The following is a 21,390-nucleotide window of genomic DNA, read 5'->3' on the forward strand; positions in this document are numbered from 1 at the left end:
CTCAGCACACCACTTCTGAAAGGTTGCCGACCCCTGGTTTAGATTATAACCTACACTTTGTAACAGTAACAAATGCAAATATCAAGATTTCATAGATAGGCCCAAAGTACAGGAGCTCCTCGCTTAAAGTCACCCTGGTTAACATTGTTTTGTTGTTACCTTGATGATCAATTAGGGAACATGATCGTTTAAAGTTGAGCAATGCTCTACTCTTACATTGCTTAGCTGCCTGCTTTCTCCACAGCAGGCAGCCTCCCTGAGCTCCCCCGAGCGTTTCCCACCCACAACCTCCTGCCTGCGGCAATCAGCTGGCTTGCTGCGTTTAGGAGGCAAGAACGAGGACTCAGCGCGCAGGCTCCCCCTCCCTCTCCTGCCTCCTAGGAAGGAGTAAGCAGCCTGCGAAGTACAGTAAAAGGGGATGAGGTGGGGGGGGAAGAAGAGGCGAGTCACGGGTGGGAGCTTGGGGGAAGGAGTGGAGTGGGCGGCCTCAGCAAGTTTTGATGAGGTGGAAGAAGCCAACATTACACAACTTCTGCAATCACACGGAGAAGAGCGAACCAATGAAGATCTGATGCAACTACAGGTGACGAGAGCAATTGAAGAAGAGGGCCAAGAAGTAGAAGAACCACCAACCCATCGAAATGTAACTGCCAAACGTCTTTCTGAAGCGTTCCAAATGATTGAAGCTGGCTTGCAAACCCTGAGTCATGACGATCCTGACAGGGAATGCCACTCCAAAGTGATTAGGGGAGTTGATCATCTAATGACTTGCTATAAAGAAATTTACTAAGGAAAAAAAAGGAAAGCAAAACAACAATCTCTAGATGTGTTTTTTCGAGTTCAGAAAGTTCAGAAAGAGGAGCAACCGGACAATCCACTCTCTTCCACTCAGACTCCTCCACATCAACCAAGCTTCATACTCGACAATGACAGTGGTATTAAACTGCTTGTTTAAAATGTGTATAATGCCTTTTGTTTGGCAAAAAAAATTTCCCTGGAACCTAATCCCCCTTATTTACATTAATTCTTATGGGGAAATTGGATTCGCTTAACATCGTTTCACTTAAAGTCACATTTTTCAGGAACATAACTACAATGTTAAGTGAGGAGTTCCTGTATGATCTTCCTTCTGTACTATTTCCCATTCCACCTAACCTAATAAGTACATACCACATACAGCATTAACTTATCTATGGTTGTTTCATCATTTCCTTTTGGAGACTACCCCAATACTGCTGGATTTGTTATTATGTCAAGCAATAGTAAGCAAACAATTGCCAGACGTTTTCCTCCATGCACAAAAGGCTATACTATGCTGTGAGGGTTAACAGTAAAAGACACATCTACAATGAGAATATCTGGTATAGCTAAACACTGCTCTATTTTAAAACTCAGGTGAGTGTGCTTATAGGCAGCCAAAGCTCTTTAATGCCCTGCATTAGAATTTTAGACCTGCACACATTTAGCATGCAGAGTCTGTAAGGTTTAATAACCTCAAATGCTTTTATTATAAATTCCTAACTTCATGTTTACATTTCAGTTGCTTGGAATTACTGTGTCAGAGCAGCCGCACATCTGAATAACCATGTATGCGTATTACAACTACACACATTTACAGCAATTTACAGGGCTGCAATTAACAAGAGTGGTGTTCCCTGGAGTCCCTCAGATGAGGGAGTTATCAGGCGCACAACCAGGTTTGGTGCATCTGACGAAGTGTGTATTCACCCACGAAAGCTTATGCTCCAATACGTCTGTTAGTCTACAAGGTGCCACTGGACTCTTTGCCCTTTAACAGGTTTGGGCATTTCAAGAAAAGTTTTATACTAATATAAAAGAGAGCCACTCCCACCCAGCCCCCCAACATGCAGTGCAATGATATAGGCAGAAGCCCCGTTTGCAACATGCCACCAACCACTCACTGCCCCCATCCTCAGCGTGGAGGAAGCCCCATGTCTCTTGCTGGTCACTGTCAATGCCTACAGAGTATTCCCCAAGCTGGTCACTGTCCTCAGCTGCACTAAGCAAACAGAAGACTGAGTAGATCTCTGGACTGATCTTGGTGGTGAGCAGCATCCCCAATCTGCCCACTGGGGGAATCCATATTCTGGTGCATGGCCCTGCGGAACATATGTGGAGGACAAACATGGACACACCTGGTGGGATGGTGGAAGTGGTACTCTGATATGGCTCCAGCTCCCTTGTGCATACTGAGTCTGGGAGCAATCATGGTACTATCTCCTCACACAAAGGCCCCAAGGCAGCACAAAGATCCAGCCAGTGAGTGTGCAAAACCAAGGTTTGACCTGCTTCACTTGCAAGGCCCAATCCAGGTTACTTCTTGGTTATCACTAAAAGCATCGCTCTGTCCTAAGCCCAACCAGTGGCCTCAGTTATCAAAACAAACATTTATGATTTAAAAAATTCACAGATTCTAACCTGGAAATACAATAAAAACCAATCTGAATGCATTAATCACATCACTAGGAATAGCAACATGACACTTTACGTGGACAGCGTCTCTAAAATAAGATTTACTTTCAAGCCTATAGGCCCTTCACTTACAACAGCTGTCATTACTTCACTATAAGCCTCAAATGCAACTACTGCTATTCCCACAGGCATGCTTTTTTCATGGTATTTTAAAAAGACCAAGCTCGGGGTCATTTTGCAATCATAAAAGAAATCAAGAATTTCATCTGCTGACACAGTAAATGGCAAACTTTGCACATTAATGACAGTTGACCCTGGCTTCACAAAAGCCCAGAGGCCCACTTAAATGCTCAAGACCACTATCAAAGCAAGGAGGTCACTTAACTAGGCCATTCCCAGAGTTCTGAGATCCACCTCCAACACTTCACATTCCACTCCGACTACTAGGACCACTTCCTAACCCTGGAAGACCAATACCTGAATGAGGATAACTACTACTTCCAATTTGGTCTGCAAATAAGTACTTAGAACTAGCTGCTAATGTGCATGAGTAGGGTTCACATGTACAGTTAGTCTGCGGGCAGGCTAGTGGGGAGCAGTCAGACCCCAGTTTGCCACAAACTAAAGATGTGTGTTAAGAAGCCCTTCATCTGATCCATTTCCATTATTTCAGTCTATGTACTGCATCTGCATATGTACCTCATCATCTCAGAGCCCATAAAAAGAATCTTTTCATATCAGATTTCATTGCAGAAAAGGAGCATTCCATGGACACTGACATAAAAAAAGGGGGTAATAGGAAAGGGTTTCACACTACTTGCATCCAATGAAGTGAGCTGTAGCTCACGAAAGCTTATGCTCAAATAAACTGGTTAGTCTCTAAGGTGCCACAAGTACTCCTTTTCTTTTTACACTACTTTTGAGAATTCATCTGAGGATTTATAGGATTACTGAGACACAATCACTGGATTCAAACGGTTGTTCATATTCACTGATATTCCAGACCCATTTATTCAAGTACGTAAAAGGTGCTATGGCTGGAGGTTTCACAGGAGACATTCCTGGTATTACTGATGGTACAGAAGGCACCAGGGGAAATGGAGGAACAGGAAGCAGAGAAAGTACAGGCCATGGGACAGGTTATGGGGAATAGAAGGCATTAGTGGCTAAGATGGCATACCAAGCACTGGTGAAGGTGGTACTGTGTTCACTGAGGATACTGTACTAAGTATAGTTGAGTTAAATTCTGGGCTAGCAAAGGCAGCACCAGGATTTGGAATGCATTTCCCATACTGGCCATAGAGAACGTAGGTTATGTTTTGGTTGCCTACATGTACAAAAGTAGCTGTAGTTGCTACACCAAGGACTGTTAGAATTTGATACTACAGTAGGTAAGTTTACCCTAGCACTGAACACAGAACTAGGTGGTGGTCAGACCTGCTGGAGGCATATCTGAACTGGCAGTTCTATCATGTTTTGCATTTTCCATAGTGCTCAGCAAGAGTTACTTTTGATTCTTTAATGGTACCCCCTGCACCCATCATAAACACATCTTGCACCTTCTTCAGTGGCAAAAAATGAAGAAAGCCTCACCCAATTCACCCCCTACAATATGCAAACCCCCATCAGGAATGGTCAATCCAGAGAAGTGGTGAATATCCATGGTCCCCCACCACAATAAGACTGTGCAAATGGATAACCACAGCCACGCTGTGCTGAAATACACACCTGCAGATAAGAAAAGGCAATGTCTATATCAGACAACGATTTATGACACAATGTATTTACTGACACCACCTAATATTTACAATCCTAACGATCTCGTGACAATTAAGTGTAAAATTTTCACATGGGTCTAAGTAACACAGGCTCCCTAGTTCCATTATCAAGAGTGATTTAGACACTTGTTGAAAGCCAACTGAACTTAAGCTCCTAAATCACATTGGTGCTTGTGAAAATGTTACGTTAAAGTATATCTAATATTATGCCTCCAAATGCACTTGGCAACTCTAGAGCAGTTTATTAACAAAACCAAACCTTTCTTTAGTGACAGTTAAGGTTGCATCAGAAGATGACGAGGGATGGCTCACTCAGCCATTGCCTCCCTTGCAAAAGTGTGGCATTTCAAAACATATGAACGTTTGACTGGTGAAAATCTTAATTTTTTCCATAGCAACTTATGGATGTGAATCCTGGGAAACTAATGCTGCTGACAAGAGAAAAACTGACATCTGAGATGTGGTGCTAGCAAAGACTTGAGTATCTTATCTTCTGGACGGAAAAGACAAACAATTGTGTTGAAGTATTACTGGAGAGAAGCTGACTATTGTCAGAAATGAATAGGCACACACTTATGTACTTTGGTCACATCAGGCTTAGAGATGGAAATAATCTTCAAGAAAGGCACCATGGAAGGAATTGTGGTAGGTAATCACAGTAAGGGAAGTCTGCAATGTCACTCGCGTCCCAAAATACTCCACAGCTTCTTGCGATCTTCTTGAAACGCACTACACCCAGGAAGAAAAGGAGTACTTGTGGCACCTTAGAGACTAACCGAATACAGACTAACACGGCTGTTACTCTGAAACCTGTCACTACACCAAGGGGTATCTGCAACAGCTGGATGTGTGCCTGTGCTCCAGCAGCGAGATTTTGCCAACTGTATACCTTGTCCCTGCCGGCATGAAGCACACCTCTTAATGCACGCTGTGCCATAAACTGAAGGATGTTTTGTCACCATGCAATTTATTAAACCAGTGGGTTTTTGTTTTTGAAGAAAATGAATACGGTTATCAGTGAGGTTTGAACCCTGTATCTTCAGATCCACAATCAAGACCTCTACCACTTGAGCTAAAGCAGTAACAAGAAAAACTCAAAATCAGTAATAAGGATAATTAATTATCCGAATAAACTACCAAGCATACAATGGACTCCCCATCAGTTCATCTCAAAAAGATGAACTCTGTCCAAACACAAGTATTGGCTTGACGCAGTAATAACTTGGTGAAATTTTCTCACCTGTCCTACGCAAGAAGTCAGACTAGATGATCACAATAGTCACTAACGGCTTTAAAAAACCATTAATCTACTGTTATCCGCTATGTGAACTAGCCCCTAGAACAGGATGCCACATACTTTGCCTGGGAGTTGCACAATTATTCGCTAAACAGCAGTAGGATGTTGATATCATTAATCCTGGGCATCTATTCCAGGATCTGGAAGGAAGAGGTTATCTAGTGGTTATAGACAGGATAACTAAATCCATAGATTCGGCACATTCATTCTGAGATGCAGTGAGTCTCAGTTAGTAAGATTTGGATCTACTGTATTTGAAATCCGCTTACTATCCTGTTTAACACAGACAATGTGAACTCTCTCAGTTAACCTACTTGTGTAATGAGGAAAAATGATTGTGTATCTGGCCAGTCCTTCTAGAACAAAGTATTAGCACCTGCTCAATAAAGGACTCCAGTTTCCAGAAATATGAACAGAAACCAGGTGAGACTAGAATTCATGGTCCCCTGGCTCCCATGTCAGTGCACCTTCCCTAAACTACAGGATATTTGTGGGGAAGTCAGCCTCTTCCTTCCCCTCTCTGCCTCTTACCCTGATGGGGGAGGGAAGGACACTTGCGAACTATGAATGCAGGGACTGGGACCAATCTGGAAGTGAAGACTAAGCAACAGGAGGTATAATCCATCAAACAACAGGAATTCAAAAATAAAAGAAATCCTCCTCTCCTTAAATTGCAAAGAGTGATTTTAAAGGAAGGTGTACTCATCACCATTTATGGAATTTTGTTTTAAAATCTCTTCAGTCAGAGATATATTAAAATGATTGATTAAATTAAAAGATACTTGCTCTAATTTTATGTCAGTACTTTCTAGAAGTCCCACAATGTGAATGTGAATTAAAAATGCAAAGCAAAAATCCTTAAAGTCAAGCTTGCTTGTTCAATTTTACCAGAATAATATGAGCTAGGTGAATTTTTTTTTCTAAATAGAAGCATTAGAACATGCTATGAATAAGTTAACTGCTACTTCTGTATTATTCAAACAGCCATGATGTCTACAAAAGCAAATCTGCATCTGAAACATATGTATACTTTGTTTTAAGCATACCAACATTATTTGTTTGATTTGGGAGAAATATTAACTGATGGATCTTTTATGGGAAGACTATAAAAAGAGTCAAACTAGGTATTTATAATAATTCTGAAATTTAAGAAGAGCAGTACTACTGAATTGTTATAAAAGAGCTGAACTTATATGATTATACTGCTCACCTAGAAAAGACCTGCTTATATAGTTGAAAACATTCCAAATGTTTAACCTATGACTACAGGAAGGGGGGGGAAGTCATGTCAGTACTACAAAGGTATTTTAAAGTTCTGAAGAACAGTTACCTAAAGGAGTAACTTTTGGTCCCCAAATAATACAGCTAACACCTTCAGAAACTCCCAACTTTTAAATGTTAAAGCACTGTAAATATTGAGGCTTAGTAACTGTTCAGTGCGATCCTTGTTAAAAGGCATACCATGCACAGTCAACTCATGGAACTCCTTGCCTGAGGAGGTTCTGAAGGCTATGACTATAAACAGGGTTTAAAAGAGAACTAGATAAATTCATGGAGGTTAAGTCCATTAATGGCTATTAGCCAGGACGCATAAGGAAGAGTGTCCCTAGCCTCTGTTTGTCAAGAGGGTGGAGATGGATGGCAGGAGAGAGATCACTTGATCATTACCTGTTAGGTTCACTCTGGGGCACCTGGCATTGGCCACTGTCAGCAGACAGGATATTGGGCTGGATGGACCTTTAGTCTGACCCAGTATGGCCATTCTTATGTATAGACATTTATTTATTTGTATGCCTTTAAATATCAGAAATTTTACACTAATTACTTTATCCTTTACTAAACAGAAGTTTTGTCCACACGGCCTCTCAGTTGGTGAGCCAACCACCTCAGAAGAGCTTTGGGAAGAGTTAACTAAAAGCTTAATTACTACAGAATACCTATCTTCCACCCTTGCTTGATCTTTGTGCAACCCTCCCATTGTTGCTAGTTAAAATTCTGCTGTGCACTAAACAGGAGTGTAGGGTCTTAAACTTATACCCTAATCCATTTTAAAAGTATGGAATTTGGCTCTTTCCCCACAATGAGTTTGATACCCCTTTAATCTAATTTGTTCTAACATACTCTAGATTCTAAATAGGTGTTTAAATCTTCTAGTGTTACAGTTCATGTAAAGAGAACTTGTTCAACAGCTGTTAATTCTTCCTAAAGCAATTCTACTTTTCCCTTCCTACAGCAACTCCCTATTTCAGTCCTTGTCCCCACATACTTCACTCCCACTGCCTCATAGATCTCATCTGCTAAAGCGATCACCAATTAAAGATTACATCTGCAGTGTCGCTGTTTGGGCTTCTACAAATTGATGACAGACAGATATGGCAGCTAGACAGACTCACTGACCTGACAATAAAGGTGCGTTTGTTTGAGGGGTAGGAGATAGGCACTTCTGAAAATTTTACACTAAGTTCCATGTTCAAAAGTGACAGATATTCAGGAGCATAAGTCACTTAGTCACTTCTGAAAATTTGAGAGTCCAGAATTCAGTGAATCAAGCCCTTGTTAATTGGCCAAGATAGAAGATCTTTCCACATCATCCTAGAGAGAGATCTAGTAAGTGGTTTCCTACTTGTAGGAGAACGTTCTGTACTTCTGCAGAGCACCTTTTCTCAGTATTATGCTCAGCCAGTCAACTTCTATTGGTCAGATACAGGGACCTGGGGTGATGGAGCCTCCCCTGATTTTGAGACCTGAACATGAGTGGGACAGGTCATACAGCAAGCTAGATGTAGTGACCCAGAACTGTCTCACCGAAGAAGCAGCCGTGAAAGTCACTGTGGCTGCAATTTGTCTCATCTTTCTGATAACCAAGGATGAGAGGAGCCAGTGGGGAAGTCACACAAGACCTGACCAAGAAAGGCATTTGGGAGAGAACCTAGGTTTCTTCCCCCTTCCTCTGAGGCAGAATTTTGCCACCAATCAGAATAAGACTACCTAAAGAGAACCTCATCCACAGAGAAGGAATTCAGAGAATCCTCCAGGGACCACACATGATGAGCTCTGTACTGCCTGATGCAGTAATCTGCTAGGCCAGTGCTACTCAAAGTGGCGCACTGGTCCGCGAGCCATCGGCTGCTGGTCTGCGTGCACATTGGAAAAAAAAAAGATTGCTGGTCCCCCACATCAGATAGCTTGAGAAGCACTGTGCTAGGCTATTGCTCACTCCTACATCTGTGAAGAGCTGTCATGTTTAGCATCAAATAATGCCATCAGCTTCAAAATTTGATTGGTTTCTGACAGAGGGGAGGGAAGATCAAGATCTATGTATTGTATCTGAAGACTGACACTTCAGTAAAGGAAAGAAAAAATTTGTAGGCAAGACTGCCCTGTGCTTTAATATATTTATGTGAAGAGCTGACTCGAGACCCCGAACCTTGTGTGCGCAAAATGATCAAAGTGTAATCCCCATCCTTATGTGGTAACATCTGTTACCTGTATCGCTGAAAAAAAAAAAGGAAAGTGAAAGGGCACCCCTTTGCAGACTGTCTCCAGGTTTATCCATCACCTTATAGAGGAAAGGATGGTGGAAAGAATAAAGAGATCCTTGTCCATATGGGACTGAGGACTGGAATACTGACTTCAGCGAATGTTGGAAAGGGTGCAGATGAAGCCTAGCAAGCGCTGAAGGACATCCTCATCAATCAGCATAGCTACCCTACCTAGCTACTTTAACTGCAATATTTCAAGTAGTTTGTATCTTTTCTTCCACTGACTGCTCAATAACTGGTGTTCAGTAATTCTGTGTAGTCTTGGAATGCCCTGTAATCACTTCAAGGACACCAGTTAGGAGTAATGTTTCATAAGGAAACAATGATAGGCAAGATGGCCCTGAATCTGGGTTAAGGTCCTTCCACTCTTCCTAATGAAAACTCTGGCCAGTCCACTAAGAGCTTCCTCCTGCGTCAGATCTACAAGTAATCTCTGAGGAGACCTAATAGTGAGGCACCCTTTCAGGAAAGGTAGGTGGAGCACAAATTGCCTGGTATTGCCACGGTGCCACCCTCTGGGGATGCCCCTGGTGTAGTTGTAGGACCTGGGAAGAGTCGAGAGGACCATCAGATTATCTAAAAGGGGGAACTGTACAGTGGGCTTCAAATGTCAATTCTGGATGGCAGCAAGAATGACCGCAACCCCTTGAGTGGGGTTGTACGTACAGGGGTTCCAAGAATGCCACAGAGGAAGAATAAATGAAGTCAAATGTGATGCAGATCTCCCCAGATTAGGGAACATTCGGGTGGCACGAGCAGAGCTTCTCAGCACCAAAGGCAACAATGTAGTCAGTACTGGTATAAGGGGTATCAGCACCTAGACAGATGACACAGGTAAAAGCCTGGTGATGTCTCCAATGCAAGAGATGATGGCACTGAGGCAAATGGTGCCTGGGAAGCCCGTGCCTCCATGGCATAAGCTAATTCTATATCCAGTCCAGAGATGTGCTGCCCAAGGACAGTCATAACTCCTTTTTCTTCTTCCCTGGAAGAGAGGAAGATGACTGGCACTGAGTCACCTTCCGAGCAACTTTCTGTTCTGCCTAAAGAGCTCAGTGCCAAGGTCAATGTGGCACTGAGAGCCAGTTCAGAGTCCACAGATACTAATGTGCTTGGCTTCAGGGACCATGGGCAGATCAGAAATGGAACTAACCCCACCACACCCATCCCAGTGACACAGGACCAAATATGTAGAGTTCTGGCTTGCGGGAGCACTAAAGAAGCAAGACCCCTTAGGGGAAGTGGTCTGATGTTCGGAATTTGATGCCATCTTTGCTGACCATTGATAAGTCTGTCCCTGGCCCAGAGGATCCTATTACAGAAGGACCACCAGAGCGAATATCAATTAGGCACATTCCCTTCTCTTGCGGAACAAGAACTGAGTGTTGCAATTGCAGGAGCAACAGGGTTTGCAGCCCAAGGTTTTAACACCAGCCACAAAGTGAGAAAACAAGTTGTGGTGCTCACCAAGCAGTCAAATGACCAACAGAGGAAAAACTACCTACAGGGTAGATATTTTTTCTTTTAAATATACAGAAAAACTAGCTAAAGGAATACAAAGTGAGATAGTGTTTTGTTTTGTGTTTTAAAAAGGGGGGGCGGGAAATCTGAGGTAAATTTGCTACAAGGAGAAGGGAAAGACGCTGCTGAATTCCAATTCACTGCCATGAGTGGTAAAGAAACAGAGCAGTAGTAGGGAGGCTGCACACCCCTATATGCCCTCAGGTGGGGAGGGATGCAAAGGCATATATGGTGCATGTACAGACTCATCAGACAACACCAGCAAAATGTTTCAAACCTGTGAACACAGGGATGCACACAGTAGCAGCCGTATTACACTCAGAGCTGTAGCTGTTAAGGACGTGCAGGACTATTAGCTGCCACTGTCACTTACACTTAGTATCCTAAATTACTACACACTAGGACAACATTGGCACAGAAACCACCATCACCAATAGGAATTAGATTTACCAAGACAAACTGCACACGGATGCAATTTTTATTGATTATAAATATCTGATAAAAATAATAGAAATGAGGGCTGGAAGGGGACCTTGAAAAGCCATCAAGTCCAGCCCCCCACATTGTGGCAGGACCAAATAAACCTAGTTCATCCCTGACAGATATTTATCCAACGATGGGGACTCCATAACCTCCCTTGGAAGCCTATTCCAGAGCTTAACTATCCTTATTGTTAGAAAGGTTAGATATTAGGAAAAACTAAGTTTCTCTTATTGCAGATTAAGCCTATTACTGCTTGTCCTACCTTCAGCAGACATGGAGAACAACTGATCCCCATCCTCTTTGTAATAGCCTGTAACATATCTGAAGATTTATCAGGTCCCCCCTCAGTCTTTTTTCAAGACTAAACATGGCCAGTTTTTTCACCTTTCCTCATAGGTCAGGTTTTCTAAACCTTTTATAATTTTTTTGCTCTCCTCAAAACTCCCTCCAATTTGTCCATATCTTTCCTAAAATGTGACACCCACGACTGGACACAGTACTACAGCTAAGGCTTCACCAGCACCGAGTAGAGTGGGACAATTACCACCTGTGTCTAACATATGACACTCCTATTAATATACTTCAGAATTATATTAGCCTTTTTCACAACTGCATCACGTCGTTGACTCATATTCAATTTGTGATCCACTATAACTCCTAGATCCTTTTCTACAGTGCTACCACTTAGCAAGTTATTCCCCATTTTGTAGCTGTGTATTTGCATTTTCTGAAGTGAAGTACTCTGCACTTGTCTTTATTGAATTTCATCTTGTTGATTTTACATATTCTCAAATTTGTCAAGGACATTTTGAATTCTGATCCTGCCCTCCAAAGTGCTTGCAACCCTTCCCACTTTGGTGTCACCTACAAGCTTTTAAAGCATATTCTCTAATCCATTATACAAGTCATTAATGTAAATACTGAATAGTACCAAACCTAGTACTGACCACTGCAGGACCCCACTAGATAAGCCCTCCCAGTTTGACAGCAAATCATTGATAACTACTCTTTGAATACAGTCTTTCAATCAGTTATGCATCCACCTTATAGTAATTTCATCTAGACCACATTTCCCTAGTTTGCTAATGAGAATATCATGCAGGACTGTTAAATACCTTACTAAAATCAAGATCTCATATCTACAGCTTTCTCCTTTATCCACTAGGCCAGTAACCCATCAAAGATGGAAACTAGTTTGGTTTGCCATGATTTTTTTCTTGACAAATCCATGCTGGCTATTCCTTACAAACCTGCAGGTGCTTACAAACTGACTGTTTAATAATTTGTTCCAGTATCTTTCCAGATATCAAAGTTAGGCTGACTTGTCTATAATTCCACAGGTCTTCTTTGTTCCTTTTAAAGATTGGTACTATATCTGCCCTTCTTTACTCTTCTGGGACCTCACCTGTCCTTCAGGAGTTCGCAAAGAAAATTACTAACAGCTCCAAGATTCCTTTAGCTAGTTCCTTGAGTACCCTAGGATGAATTTCATCAGGACCTGCTGACTTGAATATATCTAACTTCTAAATATTCTTTAACCTGTTATGTCCCTATTTTGCCTTGTGTTCCTTCCCCCTTGTTGTTAATTATGTTGAGTATCTGGTCACTATTAACCTTTTTAGCGAAAACTTAAGCAAAATAGGCATTAAACACCTCAGAACTTCCTTGACGTCATCCATTATTAGCTCTCATTCCTTCCTTTATCTACTTTGTCTTCTTCCTCTTGCTCCAAATGTATTTAAAGAACCTCTTCTTATTACCTTTTATGTCCCTTGCTAAGTGTAACTCATTTTGTGCCTTAGTCCTTCTGATTTTGTTCCTACACTTTTGTATTATAAGACATGTGTTGGTCTTATTATTCATACTTATTGTTCCTAAAAATGTCTTGGGTCAGAACAGAACTAGAAAACTGCATGTTTCCCATTAAAAGGAAAATCCTGAAGCAACCTTTATTTGTGGAGCAGTTATCAACACCATTCAAATGATTTTACAGGTGCGCAATACAACTACTGATGTGTAGACAGATACAATGAAATCTTCAAATCAAAATCTCTTAAAGAAAAACATCTTTTTTTGCAAGTAGGCAGCGGAAGTCCTATAGGCAACCAAGCAAAACAAACTTTTAGATTATGAGGAATAAAGGAGGTAAAAATAAATAGATGCCATACAAACAGCAGCAGTCTACAATGAACTATGTATTAAAGCTCAATTCTGAGACCATATACTACACTGAAGCATACAGTATCCATAAGTGTGCAAAATGTGATCCCTTCAAGAGCAATCAACAACTAAGTCTTCAAGTCATAATTATGCCCTAAGAATACAGATTAACGGGCAGAATTAATGTTACACAGACTTTAACATATCCAATTTGCTTTTACTTTGCCGGGTATTACTTTCTCAATGGAAGTTTCAATTCCTCAAATTCTACTTGTAAAATATTACCCTTTCGCTTATGGTATACAGTTCTTGTGATGACCTTGAGAGCAAACAGTACCTTTTGCTGAGCAATCCCTTCAAAAATTACATATATCAACATCCTTAGAAGGGCCACGAAGAACAGTTGAAGTTAAAATAAACCCACACACTAGAGACTCATCACTTTGCAACACGCTTGCTTCCACACAAAACTGGAACAATCTCTTGTGAACCCATATTTCCTAGAATGAAGGCTACAGCCCTACAAATCTAATTACAATCCAATATAAAATTCAGGTCCATGTCATATTGCTTTAAACTCAAGATTATTGAAGTTCTATTCTGGAGGAATCACAAGTGACCAAGAAAACTGGAAGATTTGACAGAACTTTTGTCAATATCTAGGCTTAAAGATCTCCAAGTAACTATTCATCAGCAACTGTTTATTTGCTAGCCCGAAGTACTGTATAGTGTGAGAAATGGTCTCTCTCGGAGAAGGTTTGTTAAGAAAAAAAGTGAACATGTGACAAGAGTTTGTTAATTTCTTATGATGTTTAAACACAGGCTGTGCCTATTATGAACAAATACTATCTACATTCATCCACAAACTGGTTTATAAAGAAAACCAATTGCTTATAATCCAGAACAATACACTATCAGACTAAGATTAAGATAAAGACAGTCAAAAGGCCCTTCAGGAAACAGGGCATGATGAACAACAGAATTTAAAAGACGGTAGGGTAGAGGGAATGTAAACTGAACTCCCAAAAATTAGATTTTGGATTAAATTGACCAATACACTCATCTCCAGAACAGAAACACTTGGGTTTTTTTTTTAAATGAAAGTTCTTTTAACACCCGACAACCCCAAATCAGGAGGACTTTGCTCTGTGCTTCCAAACTAGCCAGTTTCAAACAGCTATGTACAACACACACACAAAGATGCAACAACTTTACCACTTTTGCACCAAAACACAGCTATTTAAGTGGAGATTTAGAACAGATCTTTTGTGCGCAAGCAACATTTCACTAAAAGAATCCCATGTCACCCAAAGCATTTCTCAAAAACTTTCTAGTTGTGAACTTCTATACAATTATCTAGAAACTAACAGACTAATAAAAATATTTGAGGTAATACCTCTGGCGTGACAGAGACTGAAAAACTTCACATATCATCCCAAACCATCTAGAATACGGATTTTTCAAAGATCCTGTTTGAATCTACCCAGTCTCATGTATCCCTTTACTTTGGATCAGTGTTGTGATTTCTATACACAAATTTTAGGGTCTGCATAACATTTAATGCTGCACCTTCTAATTTGGGGGCATAGAGCTATTTTTCCATGGTCAAGCTGGTTCTCAAAAGTGAGGGAATTAACTGCCCATAGTGAAATGAAGAAAAAACAAACATATTGCTTTCCCATACAGAATTACCAATAAACTTCAATTCTGACCTAACAACCTGTGTTTCTAGTCTTCCTTGAACAGATTCAGTTCTGCCAGATGTCCCAGTAAGTTTGTAATCCAACTTCTTTTTGGTGGGGATATAAGCAATGATTTGAACCCAGGTTCTGTAGCACTGAGAACTCTGTACAGACGCACTTTACCTATTTGTCTGAAGTAGGACGTGGAGTAATACTCAATTACAGGAACAATAAATAATACCGTGCAACAAAAATGTCTGAGCTTTCCTCCCTTTAAACATAACTAAATGCATTTTTCTGTGGACTCATGTTGAAGCCTATTTTCTTTATTTTTATTTTTATAAAAATCTTTCAAAAAGACATATTCCTGATTTTTGTGATAAACAATAAATTTCCTATTAGTCTTTTTTTGCCGCCTTCTCCTTAAGAACAGATAGGCATTTTATAAACCTTTCCAGAACAGCTTCCTGTTTCACCAAGACCACACACTCACTTTGATGTCTCACCTCAAAGTGGAACAGAGCAAAAGGTTTCATGTAAAGCTAACAACGCTAAGAAAAGTACAGTAGAGAGAGACAGCCTACAGGCACCCTCACTGAAATATACCCACAACTGTTCCATATCCACTAACAATCTCGGGTAACCAGTCTAAAAGACAGGTTTCAGAGTAACAACCGTGTTAGTCTGTATTCGCAGAAAGAAAAGGAATACTTGTGGCACCTTAGAGACTAACCAATTTATTTGAGCATAAGCTTTCGTGAGCTACAGCTCACTTCATCGGATTGGTTAGTCTCTAAGGTGTTAGAAGTACTCCCAGTCTAAAAGAGACTGTTTGCTGTATTTGCTATTATTGAGAAGTGGGTCTATTCAAAACAGAATGAATTAGAGCTAAGGCATGTCAGGATCCTCTGACACACACCAACCAGTGAAACAATGTGAACCACAGAAAAGCAGAATTCGATTACCACAAATGCATAGTCAGCTCACCAAGAAGTAAAAAAAAAAAAAAGGAGTACTTGTGGCACCTTAGAGACTAACCAATTTATTTGAAGTGAGCTTTAGCTCAGGAAAGCTCATGCTCAAATAAACTGGTTAGTCTCTAAGGTGCCACAAGTACTCCTTTTCTTTTTGCAAATACAGACTAACAGGGCTGTTACTCTGAAACCTAACAAAAAAGAAGTGTTGTGCTTACACCTTGTATCCAGCTGGCCTATGAGGGTACAAACATCACCATCACAACCTAATAGTGCCATTGCTTTTATTTCTGCCCCTTCCCAAAGGCATACAAGCTTCACGTCAATTTGTTGTCACGGTCACGGCAGAGCACTCCTTGCACGCACTGAGGGAGCCATCACCCACGAGCGCCCCGAGACGCGGGCACGCTAAAGGCGAGTCAGTATCCAGCTCACTCCTGTTTCCCATCCTCCGCTCCGAGGCCCCTGGAGCCAAAGCCCCGCGCCGGGACGGGGCTCACGCTCAACAGCCCAGCGCACAGACGGGCGGAAGCCGCCTGGCTGTCTGCGAGAAGAAAACACGGCTCCGCGGCCAGGGCACTCCACGCCCGCCCGAGCGCGCCGCCTGGGCCCGCGGCGGCCACAAGGTCTGGCGGATTGCGGCTGCCCCACCAGCGGCGCTGGGCGTCTCCGCAGGCTAAGCCGGGGGCGCCCCGGAGACCCGCCCGGGCCCGGCCAGCGCCTGCGCTGCGGGCGCCGCCAATACTCACCTACGCCGCGCAGGGGCCGCGCAACCCACATGGGCCGCTCCGAGCCGCGCAGCTCAGCGGCGCAGGGGCCAGGCTCTGCCCCTAGGGCCCCGGGCGACAACGGAGCCCTGCGAGCGCGGGCGGAGACACGGGCACGCTGGGGCCCGCGCCCCGGGCAGGGGCAGGAGCCGCCCAGACCTCGGGGCCTCCCCCGCCCAGTCCCTGCCCCACCCCCCTTTGTGCGGCTGGGAGGACACGTTCCGGGCCGGACCCGGCCTCCCCCCGAGACAGGGCCCTGCCGCGCGGGGAGGGGGCGGCTGAGGGGCGGAGCTGGCCCCGACGCTGCCGGTTTCTTACCGAGGAATCTGTACGGAAAAAGGGTTAGAAAGGAGGTAATCGCCGCCCGGGCCCCGCTCCCCGCGCGAGCCCAGCGCCACCGACCGAGCAGCGCCACAAAATGGCCGCCGCGGCTGACGCGCCGCCGCGAGGGAGGAGGGGGCTGGCGCGGGATCTCAGGGGAGGGGGAGGAGCCAGTAGGCAAAGGGATGGGGCGGGGTAGAGAGAGTGGTCCCGAGAAAGGGGCGGGGACTTGGGGAGGAGCAGGTGAAGGGGCGGGGCCTGCGTTGCGGGCCGGAAGGGGCGGGGCGGAACTCTCACACCCTCTCCCTTTCCCTCCCTTTGGGGCACGTGTCAGGCAGGGTCCTGCCCTTCTGTGGGGTTCCTGCTGCTCCCAGAGGTACTGGTGCAGCCAGAGAGGCAGCTGGCCTGGTCCCAGCCAGTACCAGCATCAGCAGCCCAAAACACTCCCACCTGCTGATGCCTCAAGCCTGACAGTCCTGTTTCCCTTGCTTGTCACCCCAAAGAGATTGGCCCAAGAGCTACCTTGTACCCCAAACACATGGGCCCAACACACCAGCACCCCATGTTCCCTGAAGACACAAGCCCCACAGCCCCTGGGACTTCTAACTGCATGAGACACAGGCCCCAGCGTCCCCACCTGCACCATAAAGGCACTGACCCAAAAGACTGCTTCCATCCACCGTCCTTTGGGCTTTTCCTGTTGTAGATAAATTCCCACTCATACACTTATTATTTCACAATCTAGGTGTTAGGGCACAGCAAATGGACAAAAAAAGACAAAGTGAGGGTAGGTTGGACGAAGACAGCTACAACAAACAAGGTTTAGCAGAAAAGCAGAAGTCACAGTTTGCCACTTGTCTAGCTAATGCCAGATGGTGATGATGTGTAGGAATCACAGCACAGGTAGGTTTGAGGAGGATTTAAAGGTGTTCATTTTATAGAGGTTGACAGGGCGTTTCCCCCATGTATTAAGGTTGCGGCATTAGAGACAAAGGTACTTGAGGGGAAAATGAGCAAGAAATATTGCTAAGGCTCTAATTAGCAGAGCAAAGGGGCAACGGCTCAATAAGTTAGTTGATCTGTGAGATAGGGCCACACTAAATGGTGAAAGGCCTTAAAGGTAAAGACAAGGTGCTTAAGTTTGAAGTAGTGGAGGAGGCAAAGCCAGTGGAACACATTAAGAGGGGGATGATATGGTCGGCGCATGGAGCAAGGAACATAATCCCATCAGCAGTTTTTTGAATAGTCTTCAGCCAGGAAGAGATTACAATAATCAAGACATTAGATAATGAGGCCTGAATAAGAGCTTTGGTTGGCTGAACAGACAGAAAAGGCAGAATTTTAGAAATGTTATGTAGAAAGAAACAAGAAGAACTGGACATGGCCTAGATGTGTGCATCAAGAGAAAGGGTCAAGTTTAATATAATGCTCATATTGCAGGCTTCAGTGATTAGGAGAATAGTGGTGTTACTCATGATGACAGAGAACATTTGGGTGGGAGAAGATCAGAAGCTCAGTTTGGGCCATGTTGAGTTTAAGCTGGACATCCACAAGGAAACATCAGAAAGATAAGCTAAAGATGCAGAATCAGATGGTTGAAGACAGGTTTTTTTAGTGGAAAGGTAGATTTATGAGTTTTCAGCATGAAGATGGCATTCAAAACCCATGGTTGTAGATGAAAGCACCTAGAGATAGGGTGTGGAGAAAGAAGGCAGGGGACTAAAGAAAGAGCCTTGGGGATGTCCAGTGCTAAAATAAGGCGGCAGGAGGAGAACCTACCAAACAAGATACTGAAGATCTGATCAGAGAAGAAAGAAGAGAACAATCAGAGAACAATGCCTCAAATGGCAACAGATAGAACTTTTAAAGTAGGGAGTCGTCGATGGTGTCACTGGTCACTGAGCAGTCAAAGAGAATGAGAATGGAGCAGAAACCCTGGGGTTTGGCCAAGAAGAGGTCAGTTGAGATTATATTGGGATCCATTTCAGTGGAGTTCAGGGGGCAGAAACTGGATTGAGAGGGAAAAGGTGTGAGAAGAGGAACTCAAGGTAGTGGTTGTAGAAGCATGTTCAATAAGATTGAAGGTGTAAGGGAGATGGTGTGATAGCTGCAGAGGCAGATGCGGTCAGAGGTGAATTATTCCATGATGAGGAAGACTGAAGCATGCTTCTATTACAAAGGGAAGGATCCAAGGTGCTGAAGAAAAAGGTGTGAGAATGGGGGCTGGGGAGGTACGCTTGGGATAGGGTCACACAGGAGTAGATGGAGGGCTTAGAGGAGGAGAAAAAAATGAGAAATGGTGTCAGTGTTTGGGAAGGAGGAGGAGAGTGTGTTAAGAGGTAAGGGAATGGAGAGTCATGGGTGAGGGAACTAGGGGTGCTGCTGCACCCCCCAGCTTGAACTGGTTTCCAGTATATATAGGGTTTACAGTTTGGTTCAATGGCTCTCAGTACTTCCACTAGACAAATTGTTCCAACACTCCTGTGGAGAGCTCATGTCAGATCTTGTGCAAAAGTCATCAAATTCCTAAGCAGTGAGAGAAGTGGGAGAGGGGAGGGAGATGGTTTAAGGAGGGAGACAAAGGTGTCAAATTGCTGACTGGGATTGTAGGTGTGGGGTTCAATTATAGTGAAGAGGTGGACTTCCTTGGTTAAAAAAATGACAGAACTGAAGGAGAACAAAATAAATCTAGTGGAGTCCAGCATCATTGCAGGACTTCTTCCAGAGACTTTCAAGATTTGCTTCTCCCTTGCTTGGATATGGTGCAGGGTGCCATCAGGGAGTCGGGTGAGGGTCCTTGATTCTGCATCACTGAGCCCTGGCACTAGTTGGAACTTCTGAGGGGCTACTGTGACATTCTGTACCTCAAAATAGCACCCTGAAACCCTCATATTCACCACTTTGATATGATTATGATATGTTTTGTACAAAGTATGCCTGTGAGGTATCATTTGAGAAGTCATGATCTATTGAACATTACTACCCTGTTGAATTGTATTGTTACCATTGTATCTGAAGTTGTGAACTATTGCTGTGTGTGTTATTGAAATATGTCATGAGGTTGAGAGGCGCCCACAGCCAGTCTTTCAGTGGCAACAAAGGAGCACCTAATGAAACAGATTTACATCAGGACCACCCAGATATATGTTGATGGTCCATCCCAGAGACTCCCAATGCCCATCTCAGAGGGCACGTATACTGTGGAGGTGACCTAACTCATGTGACATAGCAAGGATCTTTCTAGCAGCTGGAGGAAAGTATAAAAAAGGGACAGCGACATCACCAGATGGCCTCTCTACTCTCCCATCTCAACTTGTGGAAGACAAAGACTTTGAACTGGGGAGATTAGTCCCATGCTGAAAGGGAATTCAGTCTGTGTAATAAAAACTGTAAACTGCCTGAAACATTCATTGGGGTGAGAGACTGATTCAAACCTTACTTAGTCTGTAGAATTCAGACTGAAAGTTTATTTTTTATTTCTTATGTAACCAACTTTGATCTCTATGCCTGCTACTTATAATCATTTAAAATCTATCTTTCTGTAGTTAATAAATCTGTTTTATATTTTACCTAAAACACTCTGGTTTTGGTTGAAGCGCTTAGAGCAGAGGTTCTCAAACTGTGGTCTGTGGACCACCAGTGGTCTGCGAGCTCCATTCAGGTGGTCCGCGGATAGTTCCCTCTATGGTGCGTGCCTGAGTGGCTGCACACAAGAGTATGAAGGGCCACCTACCTAATCATTGAAGCTGCACAGGCATGGCTCCATTAATTAGATGCCTGGACCCTGGAGAAAACACATATACAAGGTGAGGTGGTGGCCTTGCGGGGAATAAGGGGTTAGTGGGAGGGGGCAATGTGGTGAGAAGAGGGGTAGGGGGAATTTGGGATGTGCAGGGCTGCGGCGGCGAGAGAAAGAGGTGACTTTCCCCAGCTCCAGGGCTGCAGCTGCTGGGGAGAGACAGCCCTCCTTCCCAGGCTCAGCTCAGGGGCTGCTGTGCTGGGGGAGAAAGGGTACATCCATTGCATTAGAAAGGTGAGACTACTGATATTAAAATATGAGTTGTGTGCTTTTATTTGTAGAACAAAAAATGTTAATTATTATTAAGGTTTTTTTTTAATATAGTGCTTTTATCCAAAGCGCTTTACACTAGTTAGCTAACTGTACAAACATCATTTGGAAAGATCATTGAGTGGTCCGTCAAGACCCTCAGCAATTTTCAAGTGGTCTGGGAAAAAAAAAATTGAGAACCACACTGTTTCATGGCCCTGCCTTGCCTAAGAGCTGGAGCTCTAATTCCTGAGAAGGGGCTCACCCCAGAGACATAGTCAGGCACAGTGGCCTCCCACTGAGCTGGACGGGGAGGGACCATTGCTAACCCACTACACTTGGTGAAGAATGCGGGCATTGGCCCGGCCCCTGTAATAAGGGGTC

General features: G+C 43.5%; 1 protein-coding gene across 8 annotated transcripts in view; it reads right to left on the reverse strand.

The window, feature by feature from the left end:
- The window catches only part of PHF20 (PHD finger protein 20), a 182,159-nt gene extending 165,093 nt beyond the window's left edge, over positions 1-17,066 (reverse strand). For all 8 annotated transcript variants that reach the window (XM_048820698.2, XM_048820707.2, XM_048820706.2 and 5 more), the window contains exon 1: positions 16,956-17,066. The gene's annotated coding sequence lies outside the window, so the exon portion shown is untranslated. The remainder of the gene's footprint in view (positions 1-16,955) is intronic.
- Positions 17,067-21,390: the final 4,324 nt, after the last annotated feature.

This window comes from Caretta caretta, chromosome 13 (genome assembly GCF_965140235.1).
Source record: "Caretta caretta isolate rCarCar2 chromosome 13, rCarCar1.hap1, whole genome shotgun sequence".
Classification (NCBI taxonomy): Eukaryota; Metazoa; Chordata; order Testudines; family Cheloniidae; genus Caretta; species Caretta caretta.